This window comes from Sus scrofa, chromosome 7 (genome assembly GCF_054392235.1).
Source record: "Sus scrofa isolate SSC_HxYL_T2T_F1_AM1 chromosome 7, Sscrofa_HxYL_maternal_Yorkshire_Landrace_v2.0, whole genome shotgun sequence".
NCBI lineage: Eukaryota > Metazoa > Chordata > Mammalia > Artiodactyla > Suidae > Sus > Sus scrofa.
The window spans coordinates 52,374,885-52,397,204 of NC_139389.1; the positions used below are offsets into that span (position 1 = coordinate 52,374,885).

The 22,320-nt window shown below is 38.8% G+C and overlaps 1 protein-coding gene and 1 long non-coding RNA gene across 3 annotated transcripts in view; one reads left to right on the top strand and one right to left on the bottom strand.

Moving 5' to 3' along the window:
- Positions 1-10,679, bottom strand: part of CRISP3 (cysteine-rich secretory protein 3) — a 27,285-nt gene extending 16,606 nt beyond the window's left edge. Inside the window, exon 1 of the mRNA XM_003128432.5 lies at positions 10,623-10,679. The gene's annotated coding sequence lies outside the window, so the exon portion shown is untranslated. The remainder of the gene's footprint in view (positions 1-10,622) is intronic.
- Positions 2,010-13,145, top strand: LOC102166347 (uncharacterized). Of its 2 annotated transcripts, none has more exons than XR_304466.4 (3): positions 2,010-2,154; positions 7,119-7,187; positions 12,701-13,145. It is a non-coding gene; the product is annotated as an uncharacterized LOC102166347 (long non-coding RNA). The 2 variants fall into 2 exon arrangements; XR_014809212.1 differs by lacking the exon at positions 12,701-13,145 and adding an exon at positions 11,834-11,914.
- Positions 13,146-22,320: the final 9,175 nt, after the last annotated feature.

Below are 22,320 nucleotides of genomic sequence, written 5' to 3' on the forward strand. Positions count from 1 at the left end.
AAATCCACCAAGAAGTAAGTGCTTTTCTTTAATACTTTCAATCACTCTCCTCAACTTGGCCCAAGCAGCCAATGTTCCCATTCATTTCCACTCAAAGCCTTCTCCTTTTCTTTTTTCTTTTCTTTTCTCGTCTCGTCTCTTCTCTTCTATTTTCTTTTCTTTTCTTTTCTTTCTTTCTTTCTTTCTTTCTTTCTTTCTTTCTTTCTTTCTTTCTTTCTTTCTTTCTTTCTTTCTTTCTTTCTTTCGACTGCACCTTCAGCACATGAAAGTTCCCAGGCCAGAGACTGAATCTAGGCTGCATCTGCATGGTAAGGCTGGATCCCTTAACCAACTGAGCCAGGCTGAGGATTGAACCCACACCTCCACAGCTACCTGAGCGGCTGCAGTCAGATTCTTAACCCACTGTGTCACAGCGGCAGCTCCCAAATGCTTCTCTTTATTGCAGTGACTCAAAGTCCAAAAAAAGCAACACTCTCCTTCTGGATCTAAAACCAGAAGGTACATGTCTCTCCTTTAAAGGTACTACCAATCCCATCTGTATTAACACCCTTAATATGTTCACATCCTTTGCCTCCCTAATTCAACTTCATGGAACCCCAAGGAAATCATAATATATACTGGAAAATCTTTAGGCATAAATTTTTTATCACAATATTTATAAGGGTAAAGCATTGTAATGAATGACATGCTCCATACTAGGGAGATAAGACATCTAAATAAATTCAAATATATCCTCTTGTTAGAGCATATTAGACATAAAAATCATGTTTATGATGGTTTTGTAAGAAGGAAAATGTTTATGCTTCAAAGTTAAGTTTTTTTTTAAAAAGCAGAACATCAAATAGTACACAGGAGATCTTTAGCCTTATGTTAGGGGTGAATGTTTGTGCTCTTTCACAATTTAGATGTTGAAGCCCTAACCCTTGGTGTGGCTATATTCATACTGGGGCTGCTAAGTTAGTAGTTTAGGTTAAGTGAGGTTTTGAGAATGGGTTCTAGGAATTCCTGTCATGGCTAAATGGGTTAAGAATCTAACTAGTATCCATGAGGACTTGGGTTCAATCCCTGGTCTCGCTCAGTGGGTTAAGGATCTGGTATTTCTGTGAGCTGTAGTGTAGGTCTCAGATGCAGCTCAGATCCCAAGTTGCTGTGGCTGTGGTGTACAGACAGCCACCTTCTCACTGTGTACACACATGGGCTCTTTGTGTTCATGGAGACAGAGACAGGGAGTTTTGATATCAGAATCCATTTTTTTTTCTTTGCTCTTTAGGACCGCACTTATTGCATATGGAGGTTCCCAGGCTAGGGGTCGAACTGGAGCTGCAGCTGCCAGCCTACACCACAGCCACAGCAATGCCAGATCTGAGACACCTCTGTGACACACCACAGCTCATGGCAACACCGGGTCCTTAACCCATTCGGTGAGATCAGGGATTGAACCTGTGTCCTCATGGATACCAGTTAGATTAGTTTCATTTGAACAAAGATGGGAACCACAAAGGTTTTTTTTTTTAAATTAAATTTAAAAAATTCTAGTTGATTTACAATGTTGTATCAATTTCTGCTGTACAGAAAAGTGAAGGCCTTAGGACTTAAAAAAAAAAGTTGGGACTGGGGGGAGTTGTCCTCAGCTATATTGAGGTATAATTGACAAATAGAATTGAATATTTTTTCTATGTATATACATATAGAAAACATATATATACAAGCATATACATATAGAAAAGAAAGCATATATATATATATATATACACACACACACACATATATTTTCTTTTTTATATTATTTACATGATAGGTTATTACAAGATATTTGTATAGTCTCCTGTGTATTCAGTAGGTACTTGTTTACCTATTTTATATATAGTCGTGTGTATATGCTAAAGCCAAACTCCTAGCTTATCTTCCTTCTGCCACCTGCCCCACTTTGGTTATCGTAAGTTTGTTTTCTATATATGGCATATGTTTTTTGGGGGGCAGTTTTAAGACAAAGTAACAGAAGGAATTTTATTGCCTAGTGGTATTTTTGACCTTGATATGCAGGAAGGTTTGGTCTGCAGACATTATGATTCACCTGGAAATCACAACAGAAACAGGACCCCATCCCCTTTCCTGAAGAACTAATCATCAGACAACAAGCCAGGTCAAGAGCAAGTAAGATTAAACAAAAATCCAAGAGAATAAGTTGGTCTTCCTGTGATAAGGTTCTCTTTTCTTCTCGGCATTTTCTATAATTATATTGCTGTAATTACAGTGATGCGTAAAGGAAAAAATCTTTATTCCAAAGGCACTCTTGGAAAAGTGCCTCTGACTTTGTCAAATTTATTATTTTAGTTGCTCTTTTGCCCCCTGGTGAAGCTAATGGTTTGGGCATCACGATATTCAGAGACAAGAAGAGAAGGCACAGAGATATTGAATAACCTTCTGACAGATGCATGGCCAGTTAGAATATAGCGGGGATGGAGCCCAAGGTCTCTTTTAACCTCAGTATCCATTCGCCACTAAATAGTAGCATGCTTTTGGGAGGCATTGGGTTCTGGGTAAGAATGAAAGCATTTTAATGACTTTCCTTCCTTGATAAAAATAGTCATACCTTATTATAAAGGTTTTTTTTGCAGTCAAATAGCCAGTAGATTACTGAACATGCTTGAGAAAATTAGAAAAAAAGATTAGACAGGAGTGACAATTAAATCAATCATTTTTCTGTTGTCCTTCAAATATCAAACTCCTCGCATTTGGAGAATGCAAATAATATTTTCTTAGAATATGCATCCTGAGTTAAAAACATAGGCCATTATAATAATGCTTATTTACATAACTTCGTTGAAATAATGGAGCCCTTTGTTGGCATTCTGATGAAATATTTTTGTCCATTTATTAGTAAGTATGGGAAGGGACAGAATTGGGATGGAAGCCATAAAACTGATGGCCTAACCCAAAAGGGTTCTATGATGGATACAAGTTATCCAGGTATTTCTACAGTGTGTGGGAACTTTAAGCTCTTCTATGCTATTAACATTTATACTCATAGCAACAGGAAAAGGTGGATTTTGTTTAGATTTTAGGTGGAATAGAGATTTGAGGTGGAAGACGGGAATGAAAATTGGAAGACAGAAAAGGAAAAACAGGGTAAGAAAAATGGACCTGGTTCTGTATAAAGCAAATACATACATTTAAGACCAAAAAGAGCCAGTTTTATTTTTCAGACATACCTGGCCCCATGCTGAGCAAAGCTTCGCTTTATCGCCTGGTATGGTCATAAATGGCAGAGTTCTGTCAGTGCTGTGAAGTCTTGGATTCTGTTATTATTTCTGTGGATGCTGCTCTACCTGGCTTCTCTGTAATTAGCGCTATGAAACAGAAACTCTTCATCTGTCAGGTTAGAATGTGGGGTCACCTCATAGAGCTTTTGTGAGCTTAGAGGGGATAAGTAATGTCAAAGCAATCTGGAAACCAAAAAAATTACCACATACACAACGAGTCCTAGTAGGAATCTGACTGTTTTTATTACTGTTTGCCATGCTTGATCCCTCAGCAGAAATCTCCCAGCTCTCAGGCTCTTCAGGGATTGGTTGGTTGTGCTGAAGACCATGCTCCCTTCCAGGAGCACCCTCAGCCGGTGTCTGTCAAATGTGGGGCCTGACCTCTTGGCTCCAACTAGAGGCAACTCTGAAAAATCACCGCAACTTCAGAACTGCTCTGAAGGTGATTAGCTGAAGCCTCCACTGAGACTGTGTCTCACACCTTTGCCTAATCTTGCCTCCTCCGCCTTCATTCCAAGGGAATTGATCCCAAGTGTGTTTTCTTTCCTTTTTTTTCTTTTTCCTTTCTTCCTTTCTTTCATCCTTTCTTCCCTCCCTCCTTCTTCTCTTTCTTTCTTTCTTTCTTTCTTTCTTTCTTTCTTTCTTTCTTTCTTTCTTTCTTTCTTTCTTTCTTTCTTTCTTTTCTTTCTTTCTTTCTTTCTCCTTCCTTCCTTCCTTCCTTCCTTCCTTCCTTTCTTTCTTTCCTTCCCTCCCTCCCTTCCTTCTTTCTTTCCTTCCTTCTTTCTGTCTTTCTCTCTTCCTTGCTTCTTTCCTTTCTTTTGCTTTTTAGGGCCACATCTGCAGCATATGGAAGTTCCCAGGCTAGGGGTTGAATCGGAGCTATAGCCTGCTGGCCTACGCCACAGCCACAGCAACACAGGATCCAAGCCATGTCTGCGACCTACACCACAACTCATGGCAATGCTGGATCCTTAACCCACTGAGCGAGTCCAGGGATCAGACCTGCATCCTCATGGATACTAGTCAGATTCCTTTCCGCTGCACCACAATGGGAGCTCCCAAAGATTCCTTAATAAACTTCCTGTGTCTCAGATTTTGTTACATGGAGAACCCAACCTGTGACCTCATTCATTAGATAATCTTTTTTCCCCCCAAAGTAACTCTAGTCAGGATAGGATCTTTATTTATGCTTTCATTATTTTTTGAGTTTATGCTGTTTATGCCTTTGATCCTATTAATCCTCAAATCTGGATTCCAGATGTTTCCTTCAAGTATATTTCTAGTAAATAACCGGGGTAGTTTCTTAAAGTCCATTTGTATATTTTCCTTTTTTCTTCCTTTCTTCTTTCCTTTCTTTCTTTCTCTCCAAAATAGAGTCAGCCTTTTTCCTCCCAACTATTTCTAAGTCTCTCTCCTCAAAGAAACTCCCCAAATATTGATATTGCCACTGGATGGTGAACTTTAAAATCCACGTTGTGAAGTTTTGATGATAGTCAATTTTTCCGACTCAGGCATGAGATCTCATTTCTCTCAATTTCTTCATATACCTTTGACGTTTTTCCCCCATAACTAGACTGTGAGTGTGGGAAAGGCAGACTAGCACCTTTTTTCTTTTAAATGCCTTATAGCTAAAGATGGCTCACTCTTGATTTGCTCAGAGGCAGGGCTTCAGAAGCTAAGTCCCCAGAGGACTCTTTCTTAGGTTAGGGTCTTGGGCATGCACAGCCCCCTGGTGATGGCCTCAAGTGGGCCTCTTGGAGAATTTGTGAGCCAAAGAAAAAGGGATCCCTCTTTTTCTGCAGGCCAATGACAATCAGGTATTACTCTTTCTTTAACAAATATTCATCAAGCTCTGTACACTTTATCCGGGAAAGCATGCTAGGTATTACTGAACATGATCGGGTGAAGAAGACAAGATGCTTGCCCACCCCCAGCCCATCCTTAGGGGAGCCCATCATTCAAGCACCCAGAGGGTGAGCTGGTGAACATTCCCATGTGTGTAAAAGTGGAGGGTAAGATTTTCTTTTCTTTGTCTTTTGCCTTGACCCATTTTGATGCTTTTGGAAAAGAATAAGAATGAATCTGTGGAGTTCCCGATACGGCTCAGTGGTAACAAACCCAACTAGGATCCAAGGAGATGTGGGTTCGATCCCAGGCCTTGCTCAGTGGGTTAAGGATCTGGTTGCCTGGAGCTGTGGTGTAGGTTGAAGATGTGGCTCGGATCTGGTAGTGTATGTCGTAGTTTCTGTGGCTGTGTTGTAGGCATGCAGCTGTAGCTCCAATTGGACCCCTAGCCTGGGAACTTCCATATGCTGTGGGTGCAGCCCTAAAAAGAGAGAAAAAAAAGAAAGAAAGAAAGAAAAGAAAGAATCCAGCACAGTCTAGGGCTCTGGAAGTAAATATGTCAGCCACATGAGGTAAATATGATAAAGGTCCATTCTCAGCTCTAGAGCTCTAGCATTTAGCCCCCACCCCACCTCTCTTCCTCAGGGGCTGCCTTAAATAGCAGGTGCATATCAGGTATGGTTAATTTGCAATTCTGTTTGGTAGAGTCACACAGAAAGCAGTCAACAGAATGAGGAAAAATAATTGCCTCTTCTTGTTGTCTACTTAGACGTAGAACGGAGACAATTTCTAAAGACATGTAGCTCTACATGTCCTCTGCTCTTTCCTGAGGAGCAAACTGTAGATTCCTTCTAATTCATTTCCCCTAAAAAGCTCTTTTGATAAGTGGAAGTTGCCACGTCACTGCTTATGTGATTTTCTGTTCTGTCTTTTGCAATTGTTCTTTTCAGGATATTGGTAATTTCTCCTAAGCGTGACTAGGAAAAAACCCCCCAAATCCAGGGTTTTCGAAGATTTTAATTTCAAGTACTGATGGCTTACTGATATTTAATTACAAAGAACAGAGCAAGTTGTCTTTTTGAAGTGTAAATGTGTATTTATGATTAAACTGTATTATTATTATTATTATTATTATTATCTCTTCCTCACATTGATGTCAGGATCACCACTGGCTTGAAAAAGAAAATAAATTATTGTCTCTAGGGACATGATATCACTGCACATTAGCAGATAAAAACCTTATATGTATTAAAATTGCACAGGCAGATCATGCCTAAAAAGTCTATTCTGTGGAAAAAGGAATTTTCAAATTATAAACTAAGGAACATTTGCTTAGTTCCTCAGGGGAGACGTCATAAAAATGCCCATTGTAATTGTAATGTGTACATGTAAGGATAACCTGACCCCCTTGCTGTACAGTGGGAAAATTAAAAAAAAAAATGCCCATTGTAAAAGTAAGTCTTTTAGGCTTCTATTCCAGGCAGGATGTCAAAATAGGCAGGCTTCTTGTGTCACCCCAACATGACCTTTGAAGGAATGACAGAAGCAAAAGAGAATCATGGCTTCCGAGACATATCAAAAAGATAGGGAGAAAATCTGAGGAGAATAAGGTCTCTCATGACCTCTCATGACCTCTATTATGCATATGTGTGTGTGTGTGTGTGTGTGTGTTTGTATGTGGTAGATGTGAAGTGGAGGAAGGGGTTGCATCCTGGGGCTGGCCTGATCGTGTGGTGATGGCCATGTCTCTTAGTTCTTCTCTTGCCTCCAGATAATCCTTGCTTCTCCTTTATTGCAAAAGTGTGCAGCAGCAGAATGAGGCACCCATCTTGGTGCCATCTATCAGCAAGATAGCATCAGGGAAACTTAAACCCTTCATTGGATGCGAAGAGATGTGTGGGCTCTTGTGCATTGTGATATCCATCTCACCTCTATTCCATCCAACCCCATGGGGTTATGTGAGTATAAAATTAATGTGACTTCTTCCTCCCACTGCTCTTTCTTCCTAAGGGGAAACTAAGGAGTGGCAGCAAATGGAGATGATTCTGGGACTGATTCCTAAGACAGATAAGGATAACAGTAAGTAACGCAGGGGCCCATTTCATACATGAAATGCAGAAATCTCAACGTGGACTCACCAATTTCAAAAGTGCATGTAAAATATTATGATTGAGCAAAGTTTATATTAGGACTCCAAGGATAATTCAAAATTAGAAAATATATTGGTCAGGAGTTCCTGTCTTGGCTCAGTGGTTAATGAAACTGATTAGTATCCAAGAGGGCGTGGGTTCGATCCCTGGCCTCGCCCAGTGGGTTGAGGATCTGGCATTGCCATGAGCTGTGGTGTAGGTTGAAGGCAAAGCTCAGATATGGAGTTGCTGTGGCTGTGGGGCAGGTCAGCAGCTACAGCTCCGATTCAACCCCTAGCCTGGGAACCTCCATATGACTCAGTGTGGCTCTAAAACAACAAAAACAACACCAAAAAAAAAAAAAAAAAAAAAAAAAGAGAGAGAGAATATATTGGTCATGGGCTAAAGAAAAATCATGTGGCAAAAAATATGCTATTAAATTCAATGCCTACTAATAGCCCCCCAATAGTATAGGTGTGGTCATTAATATGGTAATGACAATATATTATTAACTATCTATAGCAGATATTCCATTTATTGGAGACATTCTAGGCACTCTTATTTAATATTGGGAGCAAGAAAAAAGTGGCTAATGTTATTGCTGTTGTTCAACATGGTTTTGGGGAGATCCTGATCTAAGTCAGAGGAAAGGAAAAAAATATTTGTAAGGTTTTATAAGGAAAGACATAATGTTACTACTTTCAGATGGTATGATCATCTATTTAGTGAACACACCATAATTAACAAGTTTTCTAGATGCAAGGTCAACCTACAAAAAGCACCATTGCCCTATACCGGCTATACTCAACTAGAAAATAAGCTTGGGTATATTTTTTCAGGGAGGTAAAATTTGAAATAAAGATACCACTCCTAAAAGTCACAACGACAAAAGAATATCTATGAAATAACCAAGAGTAAAAAAAATCCTTGTTAGAGAAATTCTTCTTTCTTAGTATGGCCAGACCCATGGCATATGGAAATTCCTGGGCCAGGGAGTGAATCCAAGCCACAGCTGTGACCTATGTTACAGCGGCAGCAATGCTAGGTCCTTTAACCCACCACACGGGGCTGGGGATCAAATCTGTACCTCTGCAGTGACCTCAGCCACTGCAGTTGGATTCTTAACCCTGTACCATAAGGGGAACTCCTAGAGAAAAACTTTTTTTTTTTTTTTTTTTTTTTTTTTGTCTTTTTGCCATTTCTTGGGCCTCTCCCACGGCATATCGAGGTTCCCAGGCTAGGAGCCTAATCAGAGCTGTAGCCACCGGCCTACAGCAGAGCCACAGCAACTCGGGGTCCAAGCCGTGTCTTCGACCTATACCACCGCTCATGGCAACGCCGGATCCTTAACCCACTGAGCAAGGCCAGAGACTGAACCTCATGGTTCCTAGTCCGATTCGTTAACCACTGAGCCACGACGGGAACTCTGAGAAAAACTTTTAAAACCTAGAAAAGTACACAAAAAAAGATCCCTATAAATTGAGAAATTTCCATGTCCTTAAATGGTGATATAAAGATATCTACCTAATCAAACTAATATAAAAATTCTTTATCATTTGAATAAAAATTCTGATTGGCCTCTGAATAGCTATGTAGACCTATTATAAAAAGAATTAATTTGGATATATTTTCATATTAGTTTTTAAGATAGACTTCAAACTTACGCTGACAAAAAATTTGATATTATTGTAGGAAGAGGCTAATGGACCAGTGGAGGTAAGTAGTATGTTTAAGAGACCAAACAAGGCAATATTAAAAAAAAAAAAAAAAAAAAGGGGGTGAGAACAGATTATCTAGCATATGGTGTTGGGAAAACTAGTTCACTATATAGAGAAAAATATAACCAGATCCTTTAAAGAATTACCTATAAAGGTGAATGTAGAGGGATTACATGTATAGAGAAAATAATTTCCATACAACTTTTCACAGCCATACTCCTTTGCCCTGAGAAAGTCATATCTAATAAATGCCCTTATATGCTGATGCTGTTTTTTGTATTAAGAACTGTGTTATTCTTTATACTGAAACTCAGTACAATCCACACAGTAGATGCTATTACTCAATACTCCAGTTTATAGATGGGATCAGATCAGAGATTGATATGAAATGTTATAAACTTGCAAGCGGAAGATCTGCAGGAGAAGCCCAGACATTTTGGTCTCAAAACCCTTGCCCCCGAAAAAAGAGAATGTAAATGGACTAGAAAAGATGCTGTTCAAAGTATTAACACATATGTGTCTAGTATGTACCTTATACCTATAGACACACTTATACACTAATCACAGCTCAGAAAATTGTATCGGATGCAGTATTTTCAAATAGGAGTTCTGACACTCCTCCTCACAATTTATCTCATCCTCTTACAAATCTGAGATAAACTGCCCCCGCGTTGTAGAGTAGCTCCCGGGCTTGGAACTTGAAATCAGTTTAATTCTCTTTGATTCTCCTCCAGCGGGTTAGTCATATAACCAGTCATTCTAGGTTTGGGTTTTAACTAGCAGAAGAGGCAACACCAGATCTTCCCTAAAATAGTATGTTTTCTCTAAGTTTCCTGGATGGCGTTTAGCCATAGAGGAGAAAATCATTAGTAAAATATTTTTAAAGTAACCTTCTCCCATGAATAAATAACTCCTCACATGTCATTAATATGTTGTTACATGGCGCCTTATCTGATTTTCCAGGATCGCTTCTTATTTGCCAAGGAGTATAAAGTTTTACATAGAAATTTCTTCCTTATATAAAAATATATGCAAATGATGTATTTAAATTGTTTAAATGTAGATGCCTGAATAAATTGACTTTTGATTGGAAAAATTCTAAAAGTCATTTCTTTTTGGTTTGAGTACGTTTCGTGGGGGAAATTTTATTTTAGGTGGGTAATCTTTAGAATATTTTTTCTCTCAAAATGAGTGCTATTATTCTGTTTTGGTAGGTTTAAAACTATTAGCAATAGCTTCCCATATTTATTTTAATAATGTCTATATTAACACATATCCATATATGCTAATATTAGTAAAATTATTAATATGGAACTATGCACACATATATAACCATAGTTTTTCATTTTTATATTAAATGAAGCTCAAGTATAATTGTTTTCAAAAGTCAAAGACATGGGCATTAACTTTATTACTTCTTTCAGAATGAAAGGTAAAAACACCATTTAAATATTAAATTGGATAAAAGTACTTTTTGTTAATAGAGCTATATGTTACTTTCTTAGTTTAAAAAGAGTATACAATAACCTAAGATCATTATTCTCAATAAGGTTATCAACAGACTTGAAAACCACAGAGTCACTTACTATGTATCATTTTTACCACCGATAAGGCAAAGTACATTGGCATAATAAGATGTTCTTTAAAATAAAGACACCGTCACTTACTATTGGTTCTCAGGGCAGGATGAAGTTATCTGCTTTATCTGTGGGAAGAAGGAAAGCGGTGAGAGTATGAAGTCAGAGAGGTATATATACATTATACCTATTTCCTGCTTTGGCCAATTCTGGTTGTGCAAGTAAATCTAAGTCAACAAGGTTTGAAACAGGATTTGTCATAATACCAGCAGTCTCAAATTTCATTGCTGGCTGTCTAACTGGACTTATGACATTATCTTGTGATTCTCCACAAGGCTTTTAAAAGTAAATTCCTATTTCAGATTTAGCTACAGTACCTTTATTCTTGGGATCGCATAAACAATGTATCCATATTTTTGGCAATCAAAACTTAGATAATTCTTAACCAAACCATGCTCAGTACGAATTGGAGTTTTTAAGATTACTTTTTTCTGTAAGGGTAAATCTAAGTGTATCATTTTTGTGAGCTCTAAGAGAATACAGTGTGTTTGTACAGAGACCTAAAATACTCATTAGTAATCAGTGGGACCTTCTTATTTTGGAGAATAATTATCTTTTTAAATGCAAGATCATAGTATCATTCAAAACAGAATGGAAAAAGACCCCATAACTCATTGGCATTTCTAAGTTTTCAGTTCTCCTGATATTAACGTTTATTTTCTGGTTGTATGAAATTCAACATAACCTTGATCTACATTATGTACTAAATGATCATGATTTGATTTTGTTCGTTCTATTTAATCATCCTAAGCTTCTTTCCACATCTCAAACATGATAAAGGGTTGCACAAATGATTTCAGATATCCCCTGTCTCTAAAATGTAAGGATTTCAACTGCGGAGATTTTATAAGTGAGGAGGTATTGATTAATCAATCACAAGCAGCACGGTATTGCCCTGGCAGGCATTTCCGGTTGCTCACATTAGCCAACAGACTGCGTAATGTGGTATGCAATCCAATCAGTTTAGCTCATTGTCATGTTTATGTTAGCTTTATTGGGGTATGCGACAAAAATGTCCTAGAACAGACCAGGGCCTGACCAACAGCCACATCTTTTAAGTACAGTTTAAAAATAAGTTCAATAATTATCGCTATATTGCTAAATGTTATTTATAAGAGAGTTTAGAACTCTGGATAAATGTTACCACACCAAAAGACTTCAGAAAACATTACTAACTCTTCAGCAGCTGGGTCTCCAGCTAACCCCTAAAATGTATTTTATCCCATGTGTATGTGAAATAGGAGCTCTCAATAAGCTGAACCAGCTACCTGGATAAAATCATCTTGGAATCACCATCACTGCAAACATTTTTCTGTGAAGAATGTATTTCGTGGGCAAGACCGGATCCAGAAGCACCCAGAGCCCTTCTTCCTACTTAGTGATGTCGAATATGGTTAAGACCTTGGGATGTATGGTCTGGGTTAAGTGTCTATACACATGTGTATTGAGAAATTATTTCTCGAATATGGTTAAGACCTTGGGATGTATGGTCTGGGTTAAGTGTCTATACACATGTGTATTGAGAAATTATTTCTCTCTCTCTCTTTTTTTTTTTTTTTGGCTTTTAGGGCTGCACCTGCTCCTGCAGCATATGGAAGGTCCCAGGCTAGGGGTTGAATCAAAGCTACAACTGCCAGCCTACGCTACATCCACAGCAATGCAGGATCCCTATCTGACAGAGTGAGGCCAGGGATTGAACCTGTACCCTCATGGACATTAGTTGAGTACATTACCACTGAGCCACAATGAGAACTCTGGGAAATTATTTTTCTGTCCATAAGTTTCCACATCTATAAATGGAAAAATAATATTTATTCAATCGTGATAAGTTGTCTGCCATGTAGTGAAAATTTGTAAAGTGTTGGTTCCCTTCCATTTTGTGTGCTTATTTTCCTCTGTGTCTGGACAAACTTGCCCCTAACACGTGTAGTCTTGCACTTGATTTCTGCAAGAGATGGTTTGACTGACTAAAGTATGTGTGGTTCTGTGAGGGATTACCATAAAAAATGGAAAGAAAATGGTAGAAAGAGAAACATTTTTTTTATTCATTAACGGTACATTTTTAAAATTCATTAACAGTGCATTTTTTTCCCTAATTTTATATTTAGAGTTATGACAACAACAACCAAGTGTCCCTCACCATCTGGTTCTACAAGGATGAAGTCACCAGCCGCTGCAGTCGCTGACCTTAATACACCCTGAAAGGAGTTCAGGGTGGAGGTCAGGAATGACACACACTGTGTTCCAGGAAAACTGATAGAACAGATCTTCAGATACTTAGATGTTTCTAGGAGCAAATTTTATGAACCTGATTTTTTGCATCTTCTCATACCTAGAAAAGCACTAAAGTCCTTAATGGAGACATCTGCTCCTCATGACTAACAGCATCCTTCTACCGAGATGTGCGCTTATTCAGTGCATCCCCTCTTCACCAAAATCATATGTGCACCGACCTCCCACCTTGGCTCTTTGGAACAGCTCCTCAGAGCTGTCCGAGAGGCTGTCTCCTGGGCTATAGTCCTCAATACGTCCCCCAATAAATTTGAAATTAGAGCTCTCATGTTGTGCATTACTTTTTTTTTTTCCCCCAGTTGACAGTTTTGATGACCTCAAAGGATGCCCAGAGCAGACTTCTGTCCTTTACCTTAACTCTCTGCAAGGATCTGGAGCCTTGGTGCCAGCAGGATCTCTTGAGTCCCTCTGCCTCCTCAGAGTCCAGATGAATTTGGATGAGTCTCTCTCCTGGTTCTCAGCTCTCCCAGTTATTGATTAATGATGCAGAGTTTTATTCAGTGATATAGAACAGGCTCCTCCCCTGCCCCTCTTGGAAAGATACTTAGGAAACCTGCTTGAATGATGCTGGGAAGTGTTCAGCTGAAAGACGCTGAGCAGTGGGCTGGGTGGCTAGAGAGGAGGCTGACCTGATGTCTTTCTTCAATTCGGTTACCTTAACAGAATTTGAGGGATAAGACTCCTTTAAGTTGGTTTTGGCTTTCTCAGGGAACTGGGAAATTTATACAGGTATGGTGGAGGCAGAGTCCTCATACCATGCATTGGTCCCATAGGGAAAGCCACTCATTAATGAAAAGACTTGCTAGTCTGGGGATCACATGGAAGGATGTTGATCATTCAGGGATTCAAACAGCCATGGTGGCTTTAGATGGCAGGAGACACTGAGAGACCTGAACTGACTCTAGGGTGACATCTATAGGAATTCACAGGTAGCACATTGGCTCACTACACAATTTCATTAGTAAATTTTATCTCCAGAAAATTAAACTTTAAAATGGGAAATAGAGTTTCTGCGCAAAGAAATGTGGCATGTCAGAAAGCCAACCACCAACTAACACTCCACCCAGGTTTGTGTGAGTCCACAACTTAGAATTACAAATACTTACTTAATTGGGAATTGCAAGGAATCTCACTTTTAAAATGGCCCAAATGGGGCTCTTTTATTGCATACCCAGTTAAGATAGAGAAAGCCGGCTTGATAAAATGTCTTCTCAGAATTCTGACCCAGAGGGAATTCTAGAAAAACTTGCTTTTCTCTCCCTGTGCCTTGAGACGTAAATGTTCTCTAGGGCTCTCAGCATCACTGCTCTAGATCATTTTAAGTCCTTAGACTGAGAAAAAAGAAGGGAAGAGGCCTTTTAAAATTTAGGCTAGGATTTCCCCTCTGGTGCAGCAGAAATGAATCTGACTAGGAACCATGAGGTTGTGGGTTCGATTCCTGGCCTTGCTCAGTGTGTTAAAGATCTGGGGATGCCGTGAGTTGTGTAGGTTGCAGACACAGCTGGGATCTTATGTTGCTGTGGCTGTGGTGTAGGCCAGCAGCTGTAGCTCTGATTGCACCCCTAGCCTGGAATCTCCATATGCCGCGGGTGCGGCCCTAAAAAGCAAATAAATAAATACATACATACATACATACATACATACAATTTAGGCTATTCAGGAGTTCCTGTTGTGGCTAAGTTGTTAATGAACCTGACTAGTATCCAGGAGGACTTGGATTTGATCCCTAGCCTTGCTCAGTGGGTTCAGGATCTGGCATTGCCTTGAGCTATGGTGTAGGTTGCAGATGCAGCTGGGATCCTGTGTTGCTGTGGCTGTGGCATGGGCCAACAGCCACAGCTCTGATTCGACCCCTAGCCTGGGAACTTCCCTATGCTGCAGGTGTGGCCCTAAAAAGACAAAAAAAAAAAAAGAAAGAAAAAAGTAAAAAAAGAAATTTAGGTTATTCTGATTATTTTTTATAATCTAGTGAGTTTTATATTGTAAAACTCATGCATGACTAAATTTTAAAGTGAAACTGAGATTTCTGGTTGTATCTGTCTATACGTCTATGTGTACATTATAAATGTATGTCTTTACCTTCAGACGGTACTATCAAAATTAATTTGTAAATGAGCTCCACTTAATTAGCTTAAAGGAAATTAAGTGCTTATATAAACTCTCAGATATATAAAACTTAGCCCAAATGAATTTCAGGGTCACAAGAACTGGGAAAAACTCAGTATTAAATTAATATTTAGTATTAAAGGTAGTTTACGTTTGTTGGTTTAAATTAACTTAACAAAGATATGTCTTTAGAGCAATAGGTATTATAATTTTATTGTTCCTAGGGTTTCCTAGAAATCAAATAAGATCTTAAAACTTTTGCAAATTTGTCACCAGGAAAAATAACTTTGTATGAGGAAATTTTTTATAAGTCGATTAAATGTAAATGAGATAAGAGCTTTTAGGTGAACTTTTTAGGAATAATTATGTTTTAAGAATGTCCACTTAAAAATAATCTCCCCAGATATTTGGTAACTTGAAATTTTAGAGTTGTGCTAAATTTAGTTAAATGATGGCAGTTTATTGAATATCTAGATCATTCCCAAATAAAATAAGATACTGAAACGCTACTTGCTAAACACTAGCTTTCTTTTAAAAAGAAACTAATGTACTGTTAATAAATATGTTTGGTACCCCGAGACATTTTTCTATAAGAAAGCACATGTTTTTAGAAATTATTATTAGTATTCATAAGTTTGCCAATCTACACAATGCTAAAGTAAAAAAAAAGTTCATAATTGCTTACTGAATTTTCACTAGTAATTAAGATTTTTAAGATGAGAATAATTTAAATATGAAATGATAAGGGAAACATTTCAGTATACAAGGAAAGTTAGGATGTGTGTTTTTGGTTAAGGAAGACATGAGGAATGAAATGCATTTGGTTAAAGGGAAAGAAAGTAATTTGTCTTAAAACTGCTATTCTAAATAGTAAAGAAAATAAGGGACCAATTCACATGGACATAGAAAGTTGTAGAAGGTTCTTGGAGGAAAAAAATCTTTAGACGTTATTCTCTACGTGGTCAGAACTAAGATTAGAATAAATTTAATCGAGTTTTTAATATTAAAGGTAAAGTGCAAACCTGAATTTGGTTTTTCTCTCTGCTAAAAGGACACATTTTCTTAAAATATTGAACTGCTTTTGGTAACAGATTATGAAGTTTCCTACCTTTAGCTGGTAACTTGTTCTAATTTTCTATATTTGCCTTTGAACTCTTTTATTTGTCACTTTGATTAACTGAATAAATATTGTTTCACAGTGACCTATGATACTATTTGACCAAGTGTTTTAAAACCTTTTTGCTATTTTTGTGGCAAACTTTCCAAATTAAATTCTTGATTTTGATTACCTAGTATGTCTAAATTTGGGATGCTTCAAAGGACCCCTGAAACATCCCAAAGAGAGATATTAATCTATTTAAAATTACCTGGGAATTAATGTCAAATGAATGATAAATATTCCTAGGTTATATTGTATGGGTAAATGTTATTAATATAGATATTTTAGCCATTATATGGAGTTCTTAAGGATCTGATATGTCCTGGTAAAATGTTATTGGTCACAATTCTAGTAATTACCTAAAAATGTTGTACATCACAGCAGTAGCTCTGTTTATGCGTCAATTACATGGTCATCAGATCTTTAACTCTGCCTTCTTTTTTTTTTTTTTTTTAAATTTTATTTTTTTATTTTCCCACTGTACAGCAAGGGGGTCAGGTTATCCTTACATGTATACATTACAATTACAGTTTTTCCCCCACCATTTCTTCTGTTGCAACATGAGTATCTAGACATAGTTCTCAATGCTATTCAGCGGGATCTCCTTGTAAATCTATTCTAGGTTGTGACTGATAAGCCCAAGCTCCCGATCCCTCCCACTCCCTCCCCCTCCCATCAGGCAACCACAAGTCTCTTCTCCAAGTCCATGATTTTCTTTTCTGAGGAGATGTTCATTTGTGCTGGATATTAGATTCCAGTTATAAGTGATATCATATGGTATTTGTCTTTGTCTTTCTGGCTCATTTCACTCAGTATGAGATTCTCTAGTTCCATCCATGTTGCTACAAATGGCATGATGTCATCCTTTTTTATGGCTGAGTAGTATTCCATCGTGTATATATACCACATCTTCCGAATCCAATCCTCTGTCGATGGACATTTGGATTGTTTCCATGTCCTGGCTATTGTGAATAGTGCTGCAATGAACATGCGGGTGCATGTGTCTCTTTTAAGTAGAGCTTTGTCCGGATAGATGCCCAGGAGTGGGATTGCAGGGTCATATGGAAGGTCTATGTATAGATTTCTAAGGTATCTCCAAACTGTTCTCCATAGTGGCTGTACCAGTTTACATTCCCACCAACAGTGCAGGAGGGTTCCCTTTTCTCCACAGCCCCTCCAGCACTTGTTATTTGTGGATTTATTAATGATAGCCATTCTGACTGGTGTGAGGTGGTATCTCATGGTTAACTCTGCCTTCTTAAGTCTTTTGTCATTCATAGACAGTTACTGTTTTACTCTGATGCCTTTGCAAAATGCTCCATCTTAAAGAATATTCACAGAAAGGACTTTCTGACAAGTACACATTTCTGATAACTTTCAGATCATACCACTGGGTAAGAAGTTAAAGAATCTTGGAGTTCCCATCGTGGCTCAGTGATTATGAACCCAACTAGCATTTATGAAGATGTGGGTTCGATCCCTGGCTTCACTCAGTGGGTTAAGGGTCTGGCGTTGCTGTGAGCTGTGGTGTAGGTCGCAGACATGGCTCGGATCCCGCGTTGCTGTGGCTGTGGCGTAGGCCGGTGGCTACAGCTCCGATTAGACCCCTAGCCTGGGAACCTCCGTATGCCACGGGTGCAGCCCTAAAAAGACCAAAAAAAAAAAAAAAAAAAAAAAAAAAAGAAATGAAAGAATCTAGCGTAAACCCTGATGTCTTTATAATACTATGAACAGGAGATCAAGGATTAGCTACATAAGACTGAGTGAACTGGTGAGTAAGGTTCTAATTTTTATGGTTTCTGTCTGAAATATTACTGGCTTTTAATCTGTGTTTTCCAGATATAAGGAAACCATTCCCCTCAAGTTAATTATGACACAACAACGTGGTAAGTTATACCTTTGTAAGTAGAATGAAACATTTCTCTTTTCTCTCTGCCTAATCTCTCCAGAGATTGGAAACTCTTAGGTTCCCAGTACCCTTAGCAAGTGAATAAAGAATGCCACCTCCTGACAGGTGCAGGGATCTCAAGATATTTTGAGAATCTTGGGAAAAGAGGATTTCATCCAAATTAATATATATTGCAGGCAGAATCTATTGTCCTTGGCATGGCTTTCCTGGAATTGAGAAGCCTTTAAAAAAAATTCAATCTGAGATTCTTTATAAAAAGTTCCAAGAAAGCAAACTTTTCAAAGAACTTGAAGGATCAAATACCTTTATGGAAATAATCAGGCCAAATTTACTGAAACCTGATAGATTTTACAAACAAATTAGTCTTAATTTGGCAATGTTTGGTGGAAATGAGGGTAATTTTAGAAAGAAAAAATTGTGCAATGTACCTTTGTGGTTATTAAATTCTAGTGCTATTTAATTGTCTAAGACTCACTTCCTGAATGGCTCTTCATTACTATTTATGTTATTGTAAACTTTCTTTTCTTTCTTCTTTTCCTTTTTATGGCCCCACTTGTGGCATATGCAAGTTCCCAGGCGAGAGGTTGAATTGGAGCAGCAGCTGCCAGCTTATACCACAGCCACAGCAATGCCAGTTCTGAGCTGAACTTGTGACCTATGCTGCAGCTTGCCACAATGCCAGATCCTTAACCGATTGAGCAAGGCCAGGGATGGAACCCGCATCCTCATGGGCACTATATTGGGTTCTTAACCTGCTGAGCCACAATGGGAATTCTTATTGTAAAGTTAAATTGAATTATTAAAAGGACATTCTAGGCTTGTTTCTGAAGCTCATCACTGTAATCTATCTTTGGATGAAGATCAGAGATCTTAGGACCTGCAAACAGGAGATTATGTGTGCTGGAAAAAGCATGGTTTAAAGACTATCTTTAAGTTGGAGTTCTCATGGTGGCTTGTATCCATGAGGGTGGGAGTTTGATTCCTGGTCTTGCTCAGTGGGTTAAGGATCTGGCATTGCCCTGAGCTACGGTGTAGGTCGCAGACATGGCTCAGATCCTGTGTTGCTGTGGCTGTGGCATAAGCCAGCAGCCACAACTCTGATTCAACCCCTAGCCTGGGAACCTCTATATGCTGTGGGTGAGGCCCTTAAAATAAAACAAAACAAAACAAGACTACCTTTAAGTCAGGTGGAAGGACCTTTATCAGATAGTCTTAATTAGCTCATGTGCAATAAAACTAAAGGGAATTGACTCTTGGGTTAATATTTCCCACTGTGAAAGGGCCTCTGCACTGGGCTGGTCTATAGACAGGACTGCTGACCTCAAAGTCACCTTTAGACGATGCTCAAGCAGAGGAGAAACAGCACTCACATCAGGAGAGGATGACGTTAGAAGTCGACAGCCATCCCAAATGTAGGACACGACCCACATGATTATTTACAATGTTTTCTTAATTTTGTGGACAATGAATCAAAAGTTATTTGTTTATTTATTTATTTATTTTTTACCATGAGCACAATGTTATGCAGAATTTAAAAATTAATCCAACTATCAGGTTTATGGTCTATTACCTATATGTATTATTTCTGAATTACCTTGGTGGATTTCTCCATTCCAAGGCTCTAGTTGGATGGCCCTTAGGAAATTTATTCTAGAATAAGACTTTATAGTTCTATTTGGGTCACTATTGATATGACTGGATGGGACTCCCTCACTTGGCCCATCAATCATACTTGCTCTGGGAGTTCCCGTCAGTGGTTAACGAACCCGACTAGGATCCATGAGGACACAGGTTCAATCCCTGGCCTTTCTCAGTGGGTTAAGGATCTGGCATTGTTGTGAGCTGTGGTGTAGGTCACAGATGCAGCTTGGATCCTGCATTGCGGTGGTGTAGGCTGGCAGCTTCAGCCCTGATTCGACCCTTAGCCTGGGAACTTCCATATGCCACAGGTGCTGCCCTAAAAAGACAAAAGACAAAAAAAAAATACTACTTGTTCTGGCCATGGCCATATATATGAATTTTCTTTTAAAGTTACTCAAGCTGAATCAGAGCAAAGAGCTAAATTTCCATCCAAGACTGCAACCTCCCTCAGTCATGGGATTGATTTATGTGGCTAACAATAGGCTATGATCATTGAAGCTGAGAACCCACCCCACCTTATGCTGGGAACAATTGAAACATACTAATGATAATCAGCCTAATAACACTAGGGGCTGGGCTGTGTCTTATGGACAATGCCAGTGCAGCATTTCCCTCAACAAGAAGAATCGGTATGGAATAAAGTAAGTCAGATGATATGAGGATATACTGGGCCCCACCTATTGGATGTTCTTGACTTAAATTCTTAGTTGTGAGCTCACTAATGCTGCTGGCTATATTATTGGTATGCTGCCTATTTTACAAGAATGTTGTTTCTTGCATTGCCAAGTGTGTGCCTGAGCCTCTGATAAAATGATGACCAGGCAACTTGAATTGATAGACCAAATATCTAGTTCTATGTAAGAGCAATAACTGTAATTCTGGAAGTGTAATTATAATTCTGGAACCTATGGGAAGAAGCAACAAGAGGGACTCATTTCCTGGACTGTAACAGAAACAGACTTGCAAGACAGGTTGTCTAGAGACTTTTGGTAACTGTTAATAGGGCCTGATCCAGTAAAAGCACCTTAAGTGGCCTATCAACAAAATCCTGGCATGACTAAGGAGTGAGGATTCCTAACACCCTAGGATGAAGTGGCCGTGAAATGCCTCCTGAATCATGGTCAAATTTATCATGATGAGAGGGCACTGAAAACAACAAAAAAATGTCTCTCACCCTCTGGTTCTACACGGATAAAGTCACTGGCCACTGGAGTCACTGACCTTTTATACACTCTGAAAGGAGTTCACGGCAGAGGTCAGGAATGAGGCACTCTGGGAAAACTGTCAGAATAGGCCTTCCAATGGTTAGATATTTCCAGGAGCAAGTGTTATGAAGCCAGTTTTTTGCCTCTTCTCATTCCTACAAAAGCAGTAAAAGTCATTAATGAGACATCTGCTCCTCATGACTAGCAATAACCTCCTATTGAGATGTGTGCTTGACGGCACGTACCCGCCCCCCTCGCAACCCCACCACCACTTCAGGACGATCACATATACTGACCTCCTGCTCTAGTCCTTAGTAAGTCCTCCATTGGAACCGAACTCACAGCTCTCATGTGGTGCATTTTTTTTTTTCAGTCGACCGTCTACATGATCACTATGTACTCCATGCGATGAAAGGTATTTTGTTTGTTGCCAATTAGCACCCCTATTATTAAGTTACACAAGTATAAACAAGCATGTGGAGTCTTTGAGTCACAAAATACCACGTACATATATTGGACTGACAGGTTAACCTGAATCTTCCAAAATGGGTGCTTGCAAGCCACGTTTGTTCCTTCACCTCCCATAATTTGTTTGTCCTTTTCTGCATTTATATCTGACACAGTCATTTTTAGCCTTTTGTGACCCATCCTTCCCAATGTTATCTTCCAGGTTATTCTTATTTGTATATCTAAAATTTATGTTAAAAAAGTAAATCGAGGGAGAGGGTGGGAGGGATCGGGAGCTTGGGGTGAACAGATGCAAACTATTGCTCTTGGAATGGACTTACAATGAGATCCTGCTGTGTAGCATTGAGAACTATGTCTAGATACTTACATCGCAACACAACAATGGGAGGAAAAAGTATGTATACATGTATGTGTAACTTGGTCCCCATGCTATACAGCGGGAAAAAAAAGAGCAGATCACTTCTTTCTGTGTATATATTTTAATCAATTCCAACTATCCTGATGGAATTTGTAATTGGGTATCTCAGTGATCCTTGCTATTAGTCAGACATCCTGTTTAGACAATGTTGCTTTTCTTACTTCTTAAAATTAATCTTTTGTTCTTGGGTTTGGAGCAGTACACTATAACCAGATTGTCTACACCATAAATAAAGGACAACTTCCTCCTTCCCTAATAAACCTCCTCTCTCATATTAGACACAGTAGCAACAGGATGCTGTCTTTCTGGCATTTCCATGCTGATCACTCAAAATAACTAATTATTGCAAAGGTAAATAGCATCCTTGGCTTGATGCTGACCTCTCATGGCCCAGCTTTCTATGACTTTTAATTCCTAGTTACCAACTTCCTATAACTTACTGATTAAGAGCATAGCCATTGGAAGCTGTTAAGTCTAGGAAATCTCCCCAAGCTTCAGATTTCTCCTCTGTAAAATATGGATCTTCATAT